The following is a 21,145-nucleotide window of genomic DNA, read 5'->3' on the forward strand; positions in this document are numbered from 1 at the left end:
AACAGCAGCTGAATATAATACCTCTGCTGTTAATTGTAACCTCTAATATTGTAGTGTACCAAATGAGAGGTTCCCTGTATAGTTATAGTAACATTATTTGGGAGAGATTTGTTTTTTCCTTAAGAAAAACTAAACTATCGGTATCGGCCGATATCATTCTGAATAATTGGCTATCGGTATCGGCAGAGAAATTTAGTATCGGTGCATCTCTAATCAAAAGTATAGTAAAGTAACAGTAAAGACATATAATATTACAAAAGATTTCCATTTCAAATCAGTGTTGAACCCTGAAAAAAACAACCACAAAAATATTAAACAGCACAACTGTTTTCAACATTGATAATAATAAGAAATGTTTCTTTAGCACCAAATAAATATAAAAGAAGATTAATGTGAAACTGAAGACTGGAGTAATGGCTGCTGAAAATTCAGCTTTGCCATCACAAGCATAAATTACATTTTAAAATACACTGTCAGAAAAAAGGTACAGTGGGGCAGGACCCTAAGGTACAAAAGTGAAAAGGTACATCTTTGTACCTTCTTACCCCTAAATGGTGCATATTAGTACCTTAAAGGTACATATTAGTACTTTAAAAATACATATTAGTACCTTTCTTCTATTAGTAACATCTTTCAAAAACATTTTAAACATCTTACCGACCCCAAACAGTAGTGTATTAAAAAGAGGACTGTCCAAACGAAACGATTCACTAGAATTAGGTGAATGTGTTCGATTACTCCCTCAGCTCATACATTAAAAACTGTAATGTTTGGTCTTGCTACACTGCTAATCTTTGGAAAAAGTAGTTAGTCCTAGAAAAGGTTGTTTGCACATGCAACATGGTTTGATAAATTGTCTTCTAACGCAATTACATTTAGCCATTTTTAAGCTTGTCTGAATATTTCTTGTGAAAACTGTATAACCTCTGTATTACGTGCAAGACTAGATGCTCCTCCCAGACAAAAATTTACAACCTCATTCCATTCACACTCATTAAAACCCATTTTGAACCAGACTGGCTTAAATGACAGCATATGTGTGCAACATCTGTTTTATCTTAGTGAGCATTGGGAGGATTGTATATGTGCTTTCACATTCTCTGCACGTGGAGAGAATGATTGAGGGACAGATTGATTATGCCCTGACTGACTCAACAACAGACTGGATGCATGGCATCAGTGTGCTAGTGTGATTGAATGCATTTCATGCTTAAGACCGTGAAAGTGACCGTGTCAAATATGACATGAGGTTAAGCTATAGACATATGCTGCTCACAGTCACTCTCTCTATCACACACACACATACACGGCACTCAGGGCATTTGTGTATCGTGTGTGCCCCTAAACTGCTCGGCATTTCTGAAAAGGTCAAAGCACAAGATGGGCGAGATGAGACAGAAAGAAGGAAGGAAAGAAAGAATGAATGATTTTAAGCAGCAGGCATATGGTGAGGAGAATCCCATTATTTTGGTGGTCTATATTAAGCTCTTGTCACAGTTTAGCACTAATGTCTTTTGGTAAACACAGAAAAAATGCATTTCGAATTTTCTATAGTTGCATAACTGTCTTGTTCTCAACAGTTAACACATTCAAACTTCATTATATAAAGGCTTAGCCCATATAAAGATTATATAAAAAAACAACAAAAAAAAGTACTTTTTTTAAAATAAATGTTACATTTAATTCATATTTTATATCATTTTATAAAGCAGTTAGTTCCTGTCCTTGATTCTGATTGGTCAATAGCTGTGTTTTATTCGCGATAAAACACTATGACCGCTTCACCCAACGGTTCTGTGTATCACTACACAACACCCTTAGCAGCCACTCTTAGCAACGTAAACTGTTTGATCTCAACTGATATTGCTCATTGAAGCTTACTGTATCATGCAGAAGAGTATTGTGGGAAAGAGATCGAGTGAGCGAGTTTATTACCTGCATTCAGATTTAGCATTTTCCTTCAGGTCAGTCCTATGTTCGTAATAAAAAATCTGTTTAAATGTCCGATGTATTATCTTGTCCTTTTAAGGGGTTTTCCCATGACTGACAGCGCTAGTCAAAGCATTTGTCAGTTGCGTCTTGTTCCGTGTTCACAACAATTCAGTCTTTTCAATATAAAAGTCTTCACTACTGTCTGACACACTCATAAAGACAGTCTTTGCCGCCATCTAATGGCGTAATAATGTAACTTCTGTTGTTGTTCACGGTCAGGGACTATTTTTTCCAGCGGAAGGAAGGCTTTAGTGGAAATGTACTTCATGAAAGTTGTATTGATACATATTTTTGGCTTTAATATTTGTATTGTGTGGTAACCGTTTTTTAAAAGCAATAAGGTACTCGAGGCTAGTGCTGTATCGTGTAATCGTGACTTATTCACGACACAGCACAACCTCTCGTACCTTATTGCTTACATATTTTACATTTATATTGTATATTTTAAATAATTATTATAATATTAAAGTAAAAAATATATATTATTTATGAAACTATTTTAGATTTATTTATTTAACTATTTTTTACATTTATTTATTTATGTATTGATTTAATTAACAATTTTTTGTTTATTTATTTATTTTAAATAGATTAATTATAATATGGATAATTCCATTTTTGGATGCTGATTGGTCAAATTCATCAGATTTATTGATGAAAAACAGAATTAAAACTCTGAAAAATCATAAAATGGAGTGGAAATGACAGAAATAGTCATACCAAGTTAAATGGATGGATATAAGCCTAATATTTGATGAAAAGTGATGCTGTTAACTATATTTAAGGAGAGTTATGTATAAAGCAAGCAGTAGGAGTGAATAGTTCCCATTTTCTATGGAGAAAAAGTAGCTTGGACATTTTTGGGTGAACTATTCCTTTAATATTTAATCCAATTTTGCTTCTCATATACATTTATCTTGTTGAATTTTTATTGGGAAAACAAGACAAAAGGAGTGTACTCTGTATGCAGTGAATGTGCAACTCTTGTAAACTAGGTAGCGGCAATTGACTGTAAGAGGACCGGAGCTGGACACAAGCATGTTTCATCGCTCATTTGTGAAAATGCCTCCATTTCCTTACAGCTAATGACAAGGAGTCACTCACAACCCAGACAAGACCATACAAAGAGAATATTTAACCATGATAGAAAGGAAAAGAGAAAGATAGAGAGAGAGAGAGATGAGTCAGAGAGATGAAAACAATAAATTTGAGACAGAGCAGAAAGGACGGCTTGTGTTAAAGTGAATTGGATATGAGCAGAGAGATCCCAAAGGACTTGGCCTGGATTCTCACTGATAGGAAAAAAAGAGAAGCACACCTCACTCTCACAGCTGATTGGTCCAAAGTCACCCCCAATTCAGCGGTTCCACAGGCGCCTTTGTCCGAAAAGCTAAACCTCTCAATAATGAGAATAGTTAATGAGAACGTTAATGACACAACGAATAATAGAAGTGAATGTCTTCTTAACAACTCTCTCGCTTCCACACACAGGCACAGGCATGCACGGCAAACCTGTCAGATCTGTAGATTTTACAGACAGCCTGAAGTGGCATCTTAACCTAGTTTCACTTCACTGCTGCAGTTTTGTGGCATCAGGTTAAGAATGTATAGAGGATATCACACATGCATACACAGTATACGCAGTACACACACACACACCCTTCATTGTTTCCTGGAGCTTTAGTGGTCAAGTCTTAGTGTGTCCAGTGTGTGGAATGCCATTGTACCATGTTACATAACTTAAGAAAGTCTTCCTGGCATTAGAGCCAGCGCTGATAACATTCCACTGCCCTTCAAAATGACCTTCAACACACACACACACACACACACACACACACACCTTTACACTTTTCTGATCTAACTTCCTTCTTGTTTGAACATTGTCTGAATGTGTGTTTGAATTTGAATTTGTGTGAATGTGCTAATGTGTGTATGAGTTTTTATACACTATGCACTGTTACGTGTGATTTGTATGTCCACAACTGAGTAATTCTGAAGAAATGCAGTGAAGCACAAACACCTAAAAATGACTAATACAGGTACACAACACAAAACATAAAGCAAAATCAAAACATGATGTTGCTCTCAAAAATATTTTTTCACTTTCTCACCAAACAGACGTTTCAAGCCACATGCTCTTCATCAGACTCTGGCGTGAAACGTAGCGTGAAAAGTTGGGGTTGGTGAAAAGTCTAGTATTTTGTTGGCAGAAACAATTTACCAACATCATGTTTCAATAATAGAACTGAAAATGCAATATCTGCAGCACCAAGTTGTAAAGTGATTTCTAGTCATTTATTTAGTAATATAGTTCCAAGTTTGAGGTCGGTAAGATTTTTAATGTTTTAATGAAAGAAATCTCTTATGCTCACCAAGCCTGCATTTATTTGATCAGAAATGCAGTAAAAATTGTAATATTGTGAAATGTTATTACTATTTAAAATACTGTTTTCTGTTTTAATGTTTTACATGATGTCAGTGTCACATGATCCTTGAAACCGCTGTTTAGATATTTTTGTGGAAACTGTGATACATTTTTTTCAGGATTATTTGATTAATATAGACAGTATTGGGGAAAGTTTCTTTTAAAAGTAATGCATTACAATATTGCGCTACTCCCTAAAAAAGTAACTAATTGTGTTACTTTTTATGGAAAGTAATGCATTACATTACTTTTGCATTACTTTTTCTCACCTGGACTGGGCTTGCTTGTTTGTTTTTTTTAATAACAGCAAAAAAGATCTATTTTTGGCAAATGTTTTCGATCCTTTCACACCAAGCGTAAAATGAATAAGCTTCAGGTTGATCACAAATGTGATGTTTATCTAGCCATTTTTGCTTATTATTATGGTTGAAATGGATAATCGAAGGTCAGCCGCAAAGACATTGGTTAATAAAGTGAGATTAAATACATAAAGTATATTTGTTTAATTTAATATATTTAATTATTGCTGGTTTGTGCAATATTCTGATATTGCATTTCACTGTTTTTATTAATTTTGAGGAATACTGACTCTGTTTTTGTGCAAGTGAGATGAGTAAATGTTCACATTTAGTCTAGAACTAAAATATTCGTCGTTTAGACACAACGCCTCTGCACTTACTCTCGATTTCTCTCAACATGGCGACAGGAGAGCTGTCAGTCAATACATGGGAAAACAAAGTAACTTGCGTTACTTATTTAAAAGTAACTCAGATATTTTGTTGTAAATTTAAAAGTAATGCATTACTTTAGTTACTTGAAAAAAGTAATCTGATTACGTAACTCAAGTTACTTGTAATGCGTTACCCCCAACACTGAATATAGATATACATCTTTTGTAACCAAAAGTCTTTACTGTCACTTGTAATACATTGAATGCATCCTTGCTGTTTAAAAGTATTAATTTCTTTTTTTAAAAATCCTACTGACCCCATACTTTTGAATGGTAGTGTATCTTATTGGATGGTATTGTGTGGAATTAACTAAGAAATGCTTCAGAAGCATTATTTCTTGAATATTTCAGTGTGTGTGCAAAACATGGATTACGTACTTCACAAAATCATCTTCTTTTATCACTCTGTCCATCAGACAAGGATGTCAGCTGCTGTGGAGGTCCAGCAGGATGACTCATGTATTTCCTTCAGCATTAGTAAAGATCCGGTGCAGTTGACTCCTTGATCCCATCCGGTTCCAGCTTCAGGCTGCATGGTCCTTCATAAGGACAGGTTTAACATGGCTTTACAGCAACGAGCCTAAGATGACCATGTGGGTGAGAATCACAGTATTAGAGCAAGAAGAAAAGGATTTTTCTTCAAAACAACCATCTCGCTGTATTGAAATACTGTATTCAAGGTTCAAATATAATAGAATCCTTCATGTCTGTAAGATTGTAATTATTTTCTTTAACCTTCTATGAAATGCTGCATTTCTTTCTCATTTAATAATGGAACAGATAAGTTATCAGTATAATAGTATATCTGGCAGAGACTTGCAAACCCCATTAACAGTTCAGAGCAGTTCACTGGAAAACCAGTATCAGAAAAGTTGAGTAAGTTTTACTTAATTTTATCTCTTTGATATTTACGCTTTAATTTCTACATGCTTGAACTGAGTACTAATAAAGAATTTACTTTGTTTTTTAAAATTCTTGCCTGAACTAACTTTTTCATGTAGAAATTACATTTGTTTTTTCTGTAGCATTTACTTCACCACAGAATCATTTTTATTAGTGCAGGCCTAAGGTCCCTTTACTATAGCCATATAGGACTTATTCTGCAGTGAGAAAACAGAGAAAACAAAACCCTGACCCCTTCAAATGTAGTTTGAGTGATACCTCACAAGACACATTGAACCCAATTTATACCTGTATTAAATGTAATCCACTTGTAATCAGATCACTCAAAACAGATACTGTAAAAAATCTCTTTTGGCTCACTATAACCGCTAAAATGAAAGCATTTCGATATGTCGGGAGTGTTGTCAGCCAAGTTTTTTCAGGGGTTTTGGGGGATGGGAAGTGCATTGTACATTTTCCGAGACTGCTTTGAGCTTGTGAGTTGTTTGTTTTCAGTGAGTGACTGAAGTGTGTTAAAGGCTTGAATGGTTATTCATGTGCTAATGAAGACGTGAGTCAAATTTCTCTCTCATCCACACACACACACACACACACATACACATAATTAGAAGTAAAGGTTTGTATGAATGAAAGCTAATTAGTTAATTTCATTCTTTTGTTACAGCTGAAAATGAAACATTTCTCTAATTCAGTGCAGCTGTGTGTGTGTGTGTGTGTGTGTGTGTGTGTGTGTGTCAGCTGATCAGTATTCAGACTGTGTGTGCACGCTAAGATCATCTGTATGCGCCCTGTGTGTTCTTACCTCTTGCTTTAGCACCCCTCAGCTCATCCTGTGTGCCGATTGGCTGGAACTTGACGTCACAATTGTAGTAGTCTCATCTGACCACGGAAAGATACAGGCCACACATGGAAACAATGGTATCCAGGTAACAATATCCCAGCAACAGCATCCGCCTCTCATGGGACAAAGTAAAACAGTCAACTTTTCTAAAGTGGAGAAGTTTCTACACTGAAGTACATTCAACATGTATTGAAGGGATATTTCAGGCAAAAATGAAAATTATCATTATTTACTCAACCTCATGTCGTTACAAAGCCATACATTGTTATTTTATCTGTGGGAAAACATAAAAGAGAATTTTTTAAAGAATAAAATGAGCTGTCAAATACGTCATCAACATCAAACATCATTGATTCATAAGTTATATGGACCACTTTTATAGTGCTTTTGTGAAACTTGACAGCCTGTGTTCACTATGAATTCTTTTGGAATGACAGGTTGAGTAAATAATGGTTGAGTAAATAATGACAATTTAAATTTGTGGCTGAACCATCCCTTTAACTATAGCTGAGCTCGCTGCCATTTTTTGCATGTTTGATAAAGAGAAATAATGGGGTAAAATTAAATTTTTGATTAGCATCATTCAGGCCAAAAAGCATATGATTTATAAAAATGGCCCTGTGCAATGTACTTTCTCAATTCTTAGCCCAGGTTTTCAACAACAACTGTATACATTTGTGTGTTTGGGGTCTCTTGGTACTTGGACCAAAAGCAAATCTGAAATCTGAATCACCACATCTCTGGAATATATTTCAACACAGCAGCACAAACAATTCATACACATTTTTTCACCATATAGCGACCTAAAAAAAATCAGAAAACTAGACTAGAAGCAACTACCTGTAGTAAGAACTTTTTTTTTTATTATTACTTATTACAGATGTATTGAAGGGTTAGATCACCCATAAATGAAATTTCTGTCTTTAAGTACTCTTTAAGTATGTTGTTCCACACCTTCGTTCGTCTTCGTTTACTACATGAACAGTGTAGGAGACTGACAGGGAAAAGAAGAAATTGTTGTAATTTTTGCACACAAAAAGTATTTTCGTCGCTTCGTAACATTAAGGTTGAACCACTGCAGTCACGTGGACTATTTTAACAATATCTTTACTACCTTTCTGGGACTCGAAAGGTGCAATGACGTTGCTGCTTATGTGTGGTTCAGAAAACCTCAGATTTCATCAAAAATATCTTAATTTGTGTTCCAAAGATGAACGAAGGTCTTACAGGTTTGGAACGACATGAGGGTGAGTAATTAATGACAGAAATTTTTGGTTGAACTAACCCTTTAATCGCTGATGACAGCACCATTTTATTATTTCCCATCTTCAGTGTTTAATATGCAAATGAAGAAAATACTAAGGGTAAGAAAAACACTCGCAAAGAAAACCACCAACAGTGTATCTAATGAATGTTCTAGTTGTTCAGCCCTCTTTTCTTTTATTTCTCCCTTGCTCCTCTGTTTTTCTTTTTCCTGCAGCCTTCTGATATTTTAATCTGCAAAATATCATCTGTAAAAACAAAATAAGCTAGTAAAACAAATAAAAATGATGGTAAGACATTTAAATTCTAATATCACATCAAGTACCAGACATTCAGGGCTTAAGGCTGATCCTAAAAACAGAAGAATTACCGCCGTGAATCATTGCTGGTAAAGATCCTCACATAACCTGTGTTTGGGGGGGTGTGCTTGTTAAGGGGGCTGAAGAGACGGTAAGTCAGCCGGTTCCCTCCGCCCTGAGGGCTGCGAGGCAGGAGGAGACAGGCTGTCCTCACTATCTCTGGGTCTGGCTTATGTAAGACTGACAATCAGCATTTCCTTTATCTGATGCTAGTATAATGTGGCATATGTGCAAGTATCTCAATTCAATCTGGGAGATTCTGCTCTAATGAATCTTTCCAAAATTAATCTTTGAGCTAATCTTTTACTTAGTTTTACCCTTGAAATTTCAGATTCTTGCATCACTTTTATGGACTCTAGTAGTGCCCATGATTTCTGTTGTGTTTAGTCCACATTGAAGGTCAATGGCCTCTTAGACAGTGTGGAATGAGACCTCTCTCCACAACCATATTACACAACAGCAAGGTCACTGCCTCTCTTGTCAAAATATTTGTGCGTGTCAACATTGAGGTAGAAAGCATTGGACATGATGAAACATTTCATCATCGTAATGATATGTCTATTGTTCATGTATGTTTGCTTTATTGTTACAGTTCTTATTTGTATATATATTTTGCTATGCTTTTGCTTATTTTTATGGGGAAAAAGTCTGTTTTAATTTTAGGGAGATTTTTCTTTGCCACAGACAAGTGGTCTTTTGGCTGTCTCAATGAGGGTTTGTAGGGCACCATTATATTCTCTGTAAAACCGCACTGGAGACGTTTGTATTGCGAAAAGCTCTATACAGCATTTTTTAAACGGAATTAATGTTTTCTCTTAAATATTTAAGATTATTTTTTTCTGTCTAAATGTAATATGGGTGCCAGCGGGGATAATCTAATGAATTATCCATCATGTTGCATATTTCACTTCATGGTCAAACAACATACTGGCTCCTGAAACAGAAATTAACTTTATACCCTGACAAACAGTCTTATTCCCACATTACAAAACTCCTACAATGTTTCCTGTTCAGAAAGATCTACACAATCCACTTCCCTTTGCATTTCATTGTGAAATCACCAGTTTGCCCAGTGACACTGTGTTGTTTATTGCACTTGATCATCATTTCTCCATTCTGTACATTCCTTTCTGTCTGATGTTTCCAAAAACATCATGTGATGCATGGATGTGTTTTCGCTATAAGTGTGCGAAGGTTGATGGTGCAAATGTGAACCACGTGCTTCTGGACTTCTACACAACCTTAGTAAAAAAAAACTTTGCTAAGAAGAGAACAAAATCGTATGAATTTCTGTATGAACACTTACCTTAAAGTCTCTATACAAAAGATTTCAAAACACTGCTTCATGAAGCTTCGAAGCTTTACGAATCTTTAGTTTGGAATCAGTACTTCGGAGCGAAGTATCAAACAGCCAAAGTCACGTGATTTCAGTAAACGAGTCTTCGTTATGTCATAAGTGTTTTGAAACGTTTCAAAATTTCAATAGTTCACGTGACTTTGGCAGTTTGACACATGCTCTGAACCACTGATTCAAAACAAAAGATTCGTAAAGCTTCGAAGCTTCATGAAGCAGTGTTTTGAAATCGCCCATCACTAGATATTGTTGAATAAAGTTGCTGTTTTGCTTTTTTGGCGCACAAAGTATTCTCGTCGCTTCATAACATTAAGGTTGAACCACTGTAGTCACATGAACTGTTTTAAATATGTTTTTAGTAGCCTTTCTGGGCATCTGAAAGTGGTAATTATCTTTCTGGTAATGCAGGCCACACTGAGCCATTGGATTTTATCAAAAATATCTTAATTTGTGTTCTGAAGATGAACAAAGGTCTTACAAGGGTGAGTAATAAATGACAGTATTTTCATTTTTGGGTGAACTAACCCTTTAATGCACAGGGGGAAAAAAGATAAAAGTTAATTTTAAAAGTGTAAAAATATCAAACCATTGCTTTGACCAACAACTATTGTAACTAATCAGTTTAACTGGTAAAACACAAATTACAACATACAATCTGACATGAAAAAAATGCCCTTTCCTAAGTACACACAGTTTAATATTTTGGTCAAAAGGTACATTCATTACATAGTTGACATTTACCTCAATGTACACCAGTGTGGTTTTATTGTGTCCACAATGTTTGTTGTCTCTGATGCGTCAGTGTAGTTTTCTTCACTTCATTCATTAATATTTTAAAGCATAAAAACTAACATTTTAAATAGTTTCATAATGAGTCATTTTTATTTATGTCTACAAAATTGATAACAAAATATGACAACAAAATTATTTTTTGTTAAATCCAAAGAAAAACTAGGCCATCTCTATATTTTAGTTCAGTTCTTTGTCTTAGTAATCAACTGTCATATCAACAAATATAAAAAAGCTGTCATTTCCTTATTAGAAGAGGATTGAGGAAGAACAGTGAGATCATTGTTCTTGTCCTCTCTGATTTCCTCAATCATCACAGCCAAAAAGCTGATGGAATCCTTCCTCATACTTACACACACACACACACACACACACACAGTCAGCAGTCAGCATGTCTCCACTCTTGACTTCTTTTATGCCATTCCAGGCCTTCACTGGCTTTAAAATAGCTCCACTCTATGGACAGGAAGAGGGGTGTGTGTGGACAGGAAGTAGCTGAGAAGCGCTGGAGACGGTCGTCTGCACAGCACAGCTCAGGGTCAAGAGTCACACACAACTCTACTCACAATGCACAGCTCCGCAGGAAAAAGACATACAGTGGGGTCTAAATGTCTGAGACCACCAGTGGAAATGCTTTCTTTTCCACTTTTTGTTCTTTCATACAAATCAGCAGAATCATTTTTACTAGTGAAAAGTTGTACATCATTTGACCAAAATATTAAACTGTGTGTATTTAGGAAAGGGCATTTTTTTAAAGATTGTATGTTGTTAATTAATTAAACTGATTAGTTACAATAGTTGTTGGTCAAAGCAATGGTTTGATATTATTACACTTTTAAGTATTTTGTGTTAACATGCCCCAATATAGTCACAAAATTTGTGTAAAATTAACTTTTATCTTTTTTTCCCCCTGGGCATTAAAGGGTTATATCACCCAAAAATGAAATTTCTGTCATTAATTACTCACCCTCATGTCATTCCACACCCGTAAGACCTTCGTTCATCTTCAGAACACAAATTAAGATATTTTTGATGAAATCCGATGGTTCATTGAGACCTCTATTGCTATAAAGTTCATTTAAACTTTCAGATGCCCAGAAAGCTACTAAAAACATATTTAAAACAGTTCATGTGACTACAGTGGTTCAACCTTAATGTTATGAAGCGACGAGAATACTTTTTGTGCACCAAAAAAAAACAAAATAACAACTTTTCAAGTGATTTCAATATCTAGTGCTAGGAGATTTCAAAACACTGCTTTGAATCTTTTGTTTCGAATCAGTGGTTCGGAGCGCCAAACCACTGATTCGAAACAAAAGCTTCGAAGCTTCATGAAGCAGTGTTTTGAAATTGGCCATCACTAGATATTGTTGAAAAGTCCTTATTTTGTTTTTTTGGTGCACAAAAAGTATTCTCATCACTTCATAACATTAAGGTTGAACCACTGTAGTCACATGAACTGTTTTAAATATGTTTTTAGTAGCTTTCTGGGCACTGAAAGTGTTAATGATCTTGCTGTCAATGCAGGCCACACTGAGCCATCGGATTTCATCAAAAATATCTTAATTTGTGTTCCAAAGATTAACGAAGGTCTTACAGGTGTGGAACGACATGAGGGTGAGTAATAAATGACAGAATTTTGATTTTTGGGTGAACTAACCCTTTAATAATTTTACATCATAGCAATTATTTGTTTCCATTTTTTTAAATCCTAAAACTTCCATTTATTTGAAGGTTTTAAATTTTCAATTTCAATTATGGACACATTTTGTATGTAAATGACTTTAGTTGCAGAATGTATTCAATAGTAAGCATAAAACACAAACATAGACAATCACAAATGGAGAGTCACCTCTCTTTCCTGTCTCTTTCACGTACAGATTGTTATTATTTTTAGTGTCTCTTTATTGTTAGAAGCAGAAAGAGATTGACAATGTACAATCATGTGCAGTCCTGGTATCTTTTGTAGGGAATATGCTGGCAACTATCCCGGAAACTAGCCTCTGACAGCTCAATGTCTTGTTAACAGATTTATGAGAGCTCTGATGACCCATTATATGCAAGGTCAGGCTTCTGTGTATGAGGAGCCAAAGACTATCATGGGTCATTTAGTGGTGGGGTGAATCTTACAAGAAATGTCCTGAAAGGTCATGACTCACCTCAAAATCAAAATATATATATTTTGCATAAAGACAATGAAGTCTATTTTAGGACCATTAAGCTTTTTGCATGATGACATTGTAATCAAGACAATTAAGCACATTTACCCCTAAAATTCTCATTACTTTAAAGTTGAAAAAAAAATGTAATACAGTAATGAAAACCATATAGGCACAATTAATTATACTTTTTTTAATTAAAATGATAATAAAAAAAAATATATTTAGTACAACAAATAACACAAAGATGCATAACTAATTTACAATAATTTATAAACTTGTAGAATTTACAATAATTTACAGTAATGTATTTATTCTATTTATTTTTTTTATTGATTATTTGTATAATGAAAATTATATTTTGGAGGAAAGGTGGGCATGAAAATAGTGTCACAATGAAAAAAATCTTAAAATAGGCATTGTTTTGCATACAAAATATAATTTCATATTTTCATATTTTTCTTTTGATGTTGGGGTGAACTATGTTTTTCTAACCCTGCAACCGGCAGAATCTTGTTTTCTTCTAACCAACAACACATCTGTCTCTGCCCATCATATGTGATTGGTTACCTATACTTCTAACCTCTAATAACATTACACTTGCACGTGCTTGCCTGTAAATGTGTGTAGGGGTGAGTATAGCCATTTGCCCACGTGATAACGTAAAATCCAAACACAGAAACCAAAACAACGTCTGGATGGAGATGACATCTCTGTGAGGTCCAGTGACGCACAGCATACACAATACACCCAAGCTCTGAAATCAACACAAACATGAAGAGTGGATTAATGATTAGTAGAGGATCAATGAAGAATTGTGGAAGTGGATAGTATAAGCTAAGACAAGGGGTTTCAAAACAAGTGTAAAAATTCCTGTGTCATGCTGAAATGGATTGCTAGAGAGCAGGAAAGCATTAAAGCATATATAGACCATGCTGTATAAAGAAGGCTTGCAAAGCAAACATCAGATGGGAGTCGCTGGGAAGCATTTGAGAGCTTTAAAGAGCTTGTGCCAGTCTAAATTGACGTTAGCCTGTAGGAGGCCCTCTGAGATGCCCACTCATGTTTATAGGTCAGGGTGGACAGAGTGCCTTTTGTTCATTGGTGTCTTTTGTTCACTAGAACCACCTCCGCTTACTGAGGAAACTAATGACAAAAGGCTATGACCAGTGTGTTGGTGATGGGTACACTCTGTACTCTTATTAGTTTCCGGAGAAAGATTTCCGGAGGCAAACTTTCTTTCTTTTGATCTTTGCTGTATAATTGAATTGGTTTGCCTTACTTAAAAGTGTGCAAAATGATTGCCTTAAAAAAAGTAGGCTATACATAGGCCTACTTATTTGGCTTGAAAAATGGACAAGGAAACTCATTGAAAGTACTTCTGAAAAGAACTTAGCACGTAAAGTTAACAGGTGGACAACTCACATCAGTGGTTAAAATATATTTACTCAAACAGAATTAGCTCAAAAATAATTAAAAATTAAAATAATAATACGTCATATTTTGATTTCTTTATGTTATTTGTTTCTTTCCTTTACTGTCTTTCTATTCCTTTACGGACTGTGTAGGCCGTTGATGACGGATGAGAAAGAGAATCTCACCCCTCACGCTCTCAGCTACCGGCTGACCATATATGGACCTGCTGCTGTGAAGTGCAATATGATTGACAGGCAGGAAAAAACAAGTTATTGTTCCAACGACTTATTAAAATGTAAGCACGTTTAAATAATTGATTCATTTAACTAAAAACAAAAAGTATTAATAAGTCCTGGGGACAAAATCTTAATTTGTGGCAACGATACCATATTTTTCCCCATGTGTCATATGCAGGGCTCAGTAAGAAAGCGCATTATTGGCTAAACGAATTCGACCGCGGTCCGTGCCAAAGACTATAGATATATGTAACGGAGGCCAGATAGTAGTCGCTGTGCGAGTAAACCTCACTCCTCTGATCTCAAGAGATGCTCTAGCGACTGACGCTAGGGGTTGCAGCCTTTAGCCTCCTTGTTAGAGCGTCCGACTCCCATGCCAGAGACCCAGGTTTGAGGCCCACGCAGAGTGGGGTGAATAGGACCTGGGTAGAGGGGTTACATAGAAAGACGGTTCACTGCTATTAGTTATGAATGGGAGAAACTGCAACGCGCAATATGGCGGAATACGTCCTGACTCCTAAGTAAAAGTGCCAATAGACCTTTTTCACATTTCCGGGTTTCTCAGAAGTGGAAGTCGTCATAGTTGGGTAAAATACTATGGCGGTGAATGAGAAAACACATTAAATATATTTTTTGTGTTTCCATTTGCTCAAATAGCAAAAGAAAAACTCCACAATAGAGTTTTCACAACTTTCAAAAAGAGGAAAAAAATAGAGAGCAATTGATAACGGCAGTCAGAAGAGAGAAAGATGTCATTTTTATTGTCACTTCCATAGCCGATGTATTAGAAACACCCTCACAGCAGCATTAACTAGATTTTTGTAATTTGATGCAAAGGTGATATAATACTTAGTATAGTTTTATAAGTGTACCTATGTTTTTTTAAAAATGAAAATATAAAAAACTTTGCAGGATTTACGATATTGATGACCATTAAAACGCGTCATCGCAGTCCGTGAAAAGGGTCTATCGCTGATTGATAAAGTCATTGCGTCACCGCAGCTGCTCGATTAGGACTGCACATGCGCATAGGTTTTTAACTCTATTTGAGCATATGAAACAATATTTATATATATATATATATATATATATATATATACATTTATTTATTTAATCATGGTTAATTTTCGTAGTGTGACATAACTTGACATTAAGTTATAAATTTGTTTCAAAATTCAAATCAGATTCAGCTCACTTTTTAGTAGTAGCTTTTTTTTTTTTCTTTTTTTTTTTTTTACAATTTTATGCACAAAATGAGCTCATTTCAAATTTGATGCCTGCTACAGGTCTCAAAATAGTTGGGACGGGGGCATGTTTACCATAGTGTAGCATCTCCTCTTCTTTTCAAAACAATTTGAAGACGTCTGGGCATCGAGGTAATGAGTTTCTGGAGTTTTGGTGCTGGAATTTGTTCCCATTCTTGCCTGATATAGGTTTCCAGCTGCTGAAGAGTTTGTGGTCATCTTTGACTTATTTTTCATTTAATGTTGCTCTAAAACCTTTATATACCTTTCAGCATTCATAGTGCCTTCCAAAACATGCAAGCTGCCCATACCGTATGCACTTATGCACCCCCATACCATCAGAGATGCTGGCTTTTGAACTGAACGCTGATGACACGCTGGAAGGTCTCCCTCCTCTTTAGCCCAGAGGACAAGGCGTCCGTGATTTCCAACAAGAATGTCAAATTTGGACTCGTCTGACCATAGAACACTTTTCCACTTTGAAACAGTCCATTTTAAATGAGCCTTGGCCCACAGGACACGACGGCGCTTCTGGACCATGTTCACATATGGCTTCCTTTCTGCATGATAGAGCTTTAGTTGGCATCTGTAGATGGCACAGCGGATTGTGTTTACCGACAGTGGTTTCTGGAAGTATTCCTGGGCCCATTTAGTAATGTCATTGACACAATCATGCCGATGAGTGATGCAGTGTCGTCTGAGGGCCCGAAGACCATGGGCATCCAATAAAGGTCTTCGGCCTTGTCCCTTACGCACAGAGATTTCTCTAGTTTCTCTGAATCTTTTGATGATGTTATGCACTGTAGATGATGATGCAGATTTGCAATGGCTTTGCAATTTGACGTTGAGGAACATTGTTTTTAAAGTATTCCACAATCTTTTTATGCACTCTTTCAGAGCTCATCTTCACTTCTGAGAGGCTCTGCCTCTCTAAGACATCCCTTTTATAGCTAATCATGTTACAGACCTGATTTCAATTAACCTAATTAGTTGCTAGATGTTCTCCCAGCTGAATCTTTTCAAAATTTCTTGATTTTTCAGCCATTTGTTGCCCCGTCCCAACTTTTTTGAGACCTGTAGCAGGCATCAAATTTGAAACGAGGTCATTTTGTGCATAAAATTTTAAAATTTCTCTGTTTAAACATTTGTTATGTTATCTATGTTCTATTGTGAATAAAATATTGGCTCATGTGATTTGAAAGTCTTTTAGTTTTCATTTTATTCAAATTTAAAAAATGTCCCAACTTTTCCGGAATTCGGGTTGTTAATTCATCCTTTGATTTGTCCTTTTTTCATCATGCTATAAGAAGAAAAAATCTTTGTGATGATTCAGCAAAATTACTTTATATTTACTTAAAATTACTTTGCTATTTTCTCTCCCTTCTTGTCTGTGGTGTTTCAGGACCCTTTTTTAAAATCTTCCCTGCAGTGTATCTGCGTCATATTCTTTTACCTGCTATCATTTTGTGTGTGTGTGTTGAAGGGACAATGTGGACCGAGAAGAATACAAGGAAATGCTGCTTTCTCTACAGTCTTTGTTCAGGTCAGGAAATCAGCTGTTGCAGGCTCATTGAATACAGTAATAATACAGATACACAGACATATGGACTCACACACACTCTTGATACACTCCCTGAGTGGATGACAGAGACTCCTGTCTGAGGCGGAAGGAGTATAATAGACTGAAAGAGACAGTAACACAACATATGCGCACAGGGGAAACACAGTTGTAGTCTTCCGCGTCAAGACGTCTCCTTTGTGTCTTATGAACACACCTAAACACACCCTTCCACCAATGGAGTCAGGACGTCTGCCTCTCTGCAGGGTACTTTATCAGACACATCTGCAAAACGGACATGCCTTCTATCAATCAGCCAGACCAAAAAAGGGGCATAAAAATGTTTTTTATGAAGCAAAATCCGTACATCATTTGCAGCTACAGACATCCTGGAGATTGAACTTCCAACCTTTGTGTTTGCAGCCCAAATCACAAACACATCTAGCTGCAGAATATCTGATATCTCCATGGATTTGTGTGTCATCTTGTCCCTGGGCAAGGGACAAGATGACACTCTGTGTGCAGATTAAATATTGGTACATGTGACGCCAAACAAGCACAATGCTTCTAAGGCTTTTTTAGAAATGTCATCCAGCACAAAAATATCTAAACATGTATTTCAGTGCTGTGGCTATTACTCCAAACTTATGCTTGAAAAATTAGTGAAATTAACTGGCAATGTGTAAGAAAGGCTTTAAAGGATTCGTTCACTTCTGAATTTAAATTTCTTGATAAGTTACTTACCTCCATGTCATCCAAGATGTTCATGTCTTTCTTTCTTAAGTCGAAAAGAGGTTTTTGAGGAAAACATTCCAGGAATAAGGGTCTTATCTAGTGAAACGATCATGTCATTTTCTAAAAAAAAATTAAAAATGTATATACTTTTTAACCACAAATGCTCTTCTTGCACTGCTATGCAATCCGCCACGCATGATATAATCACGTTGGAAAGGTCACGCGTGACGTAGGCGGAAGTACCGAGCAGGTGTTTACAAAGCGAACGTGCAAAGACTAAGTCAAACGCCCTTTACCTAAAAGGTAAAAGAACAATGTTAGACGATTTTGAAGTTGGAGGAGAAAATGAGATGGAGTTGTTTCTACATCACGCGTGACCTTTCCAACATGATTACGTAATGTGTGTCGGATCGCAGAGCAGAGTATTTTGGACCTTCAACCCGTTTTACCCCACTGAAGTCCACTATATGGAGAAAAATCCTGGAATGTTTTACTCAAAAACCTTCATTTCTTTTCAACTGAAAAAAGAAAGACAAGAACATCTTGGATGACATGGGGGTGAGTAAATTATCAGGAAATTTTCATTCTGAAGTGAGCTAATCCTTTAAGAAAAAATGCACAATAAAGAAACATTATACAGGAGATCTTTTTAATATCTCAAATGGTGAGCAAAATGAACTTCATCTTTTTCAAAATTCGATAACTCAAACATTCGTCATCTAATTTAAAGCCAAATGGTCTGAGCTATTCACAATATTCAGTCTACAATTATCTCATGCATTTCTGTAATGAAATGAGGCCTAAACTGCAACTAAACTCTTATGATCTATAAAAGAACAACCTCTGAGCAATAAAACTTCACTTTAGGATGATTAAAAAAAAGAAAGGATAAGCCATTTTAGCACTTTTCCCTACAGGGATTATGACCCTCCACTGATTATTTCTAATATTTGGACATGGTTCAGTGTGCTTACACAATTTAATATTCTTGTTTCTAGCCATCTAACAATCATATTCTTATCATTTGATCATTTGTAATGGACAAACCACATAAGAAGCAAAATAATCATTTAAAACAGGGTTTCCGAACTGTTGATGAAGTGAATAATTACGGTAATTAAATCATAAAAATATAAAATTAAAATAAATAAAAAACAATCAAAATAAAAACAAAGATGAAATATTTTGTTTACCTGCCTGTCATATAACCTTTAACAAACATCAGAGAACTGTGAGCATGCAAAGGTCTTTACTTCTCTACTTCAAGTAAATACTTATATCAAAGGGGTTTAGCTGATGAAAACGATTGGGAATCCCTTGTTTACAGTAACAAACTACTTAAAGCAGACTGTAAATGATAGTTTGTGATGCATAGGAGAGGCAGAAAACATTAATTAGAACATATCCAAACAGGAAGGTCAAACGTAATCATTTAAGAATGCGCCACTGGAAAAACCATATCGATTGACCATTATTCTGAATATCGAAGAAACGAGTTCCCCTCCATGGTGAATTTGAACCAGATGAAAATGTAAATAAAAGCAATGACGCACTCGGTTTCTAGGACAAGGTCAGCCAGTCACCTGTGTGTTTGCAGTGGGTGGGTTTGTGTCTATGTGCCTGAAGGGAATGTTAAGGGAGGTGTGTCACCGTCCACCAATTCAGAGAGAGGACTAACTGTCTGCCTGTATTTCTTTACAAGCATTTATTAGCGAGACCTAGAAAATTATGTTTGTTTTAATTCCATAGTTCATCGTCCCATTCTGTGAATATTGTTTGAAGGATCACAAACTCCTTAAACTGCCGCAATAACTTCCCCTATCAACAATGGGAATTACGCACAAGCCGTTATCATTTCATCATAATTGCCTGCATTGTTTACACATCCAGAACAAATATCCATTCATCGCAAGTGTGTCAGTGGTCCAATAACTGAGTTGCATTCAGGAGGCTGACTGGCCGTCTCAGTCTTGTGTGTGCTGATTCACTCTGACGCAGGACTGTGATAGATGGGTTTAGATGTAATTTCATGTGATTAACTGAGTGTGAGAGTCTTCATGTCACATGACTAAATGTTTGTGTGAAACTGGTGCTCTTAAATTGCGTGGGACACTTCTGGCTGATACATTTGATGACGGATGCAATCAAAGAAGTATAATCTAAATGATAAAACTGACCATTGTGGATCATGTCATCATGGTTTGGGTCAGATGGAGGTCATTGACATGTCTATGATGGGAACTTTCTTCTGAATCTCATCTCATCTAACTGATAGTAGTACAATTAATGCACCGGTAATGAGTAGAAAAGGCCTTGAGAAAGAAAAACCCATAGTAAAGAAGAAGAAATATATATATTTTTTTTTTGATATCTAAAATGTTTATCCTAGACATCAATGAGATTAAATGATGAACAAAATGAACAAAAAAATTTAGTATTTCAAACTTCAAACTATATCATCCACATTCATTTTATAGGGTTATGCTCTTATTGTATGTCAACAATGATCTCATTTGGTCATTTTTGTCTTTCCTTAAGTACTGAAGAAAAACGTCATAAAAGGGTGACATATGCAATCAAATTATATGACAAAATTGACCATTATCGTCATCATGGTTTGAGTCAGATGAAAAGCAGTAAAATGTTTATGAAGTCAAAGTGGTTTAATGAAACCACAATGCTGAAGATCTCAGTTATTTGTATAACATTAAAGGGGACCTATTATGCAAAATTCACTTTTGCATGGTGTTTGGACATAAATGTGTGTTGGCAGTGTGTGTACACAACCACCCTATAGTGATAAAAATCCACCCAATCCCCATAAATCATAAGAAGTGTCTCCTAACGACCTGTTTTCAGCCATGGTGCTAATGTGACGTCACGACCACGCCCACGACCACTGACTGACAGTCCTGCATTACCATAGTTTCCGCCCTCAGCGAGCTGTACGCTGTCCGCCATTTTCTCCGCGCTTGAGTAGCTGTAGCGACAACGTCTGGTAAGGAATTGAGATGTTTTGTTGTTGGATGTAAGAGTGAACATAACAGTCTGACTGAGGCAAGAACTGTGTGATTGTAGAGAGGGGGCGGGGCACAGAAGCTCATTTGCATTTAAAGGCACATGCACAAAAACAGCCTGTTT

General features: G+C 36.0%; 1 long non-coding RNA gene across 1 annotated transcript; it reads right to left on the reverse strand.

Annotated features, from left to right (window-relative positions):
- Positions 1-13,061: 13,061 nt before the first annotated feature.
- On the reverse strand, positions 13,062-18,371 carry LOC127504587 (uncharacterized). Its single transcript, XR_007927407.1, has 3 exons — positions 18,014-18,371; positions 17,487-17,554; positions 13,062-13,572 (listed from the first exon to the last, which is right to left on the reverse strand). It is a non-coding gene; the product is annotated as an uncharacterized LOC127504587 (long non-coding RNA).
- Between the last annotated feature and the right edge of the window lie 2,774 nt (positions 18,372-21,145).

This window comes from Ctenopharyngodon idella, chromosome 22, assembly GCF_019924925.1.
Source record: "Ctenopharyngodon idella isolate HZGC_01 chromosome 22, HZGC01, whole genome shotgun sequence".
Classification (NCBI taxonomy): Eukaryota; Metazoa; Chordata; class Actinopteri; order Cypriniformes; family Xenocyprididae; genus Ctenopharyngodon; species Ctenopharyngodon idella.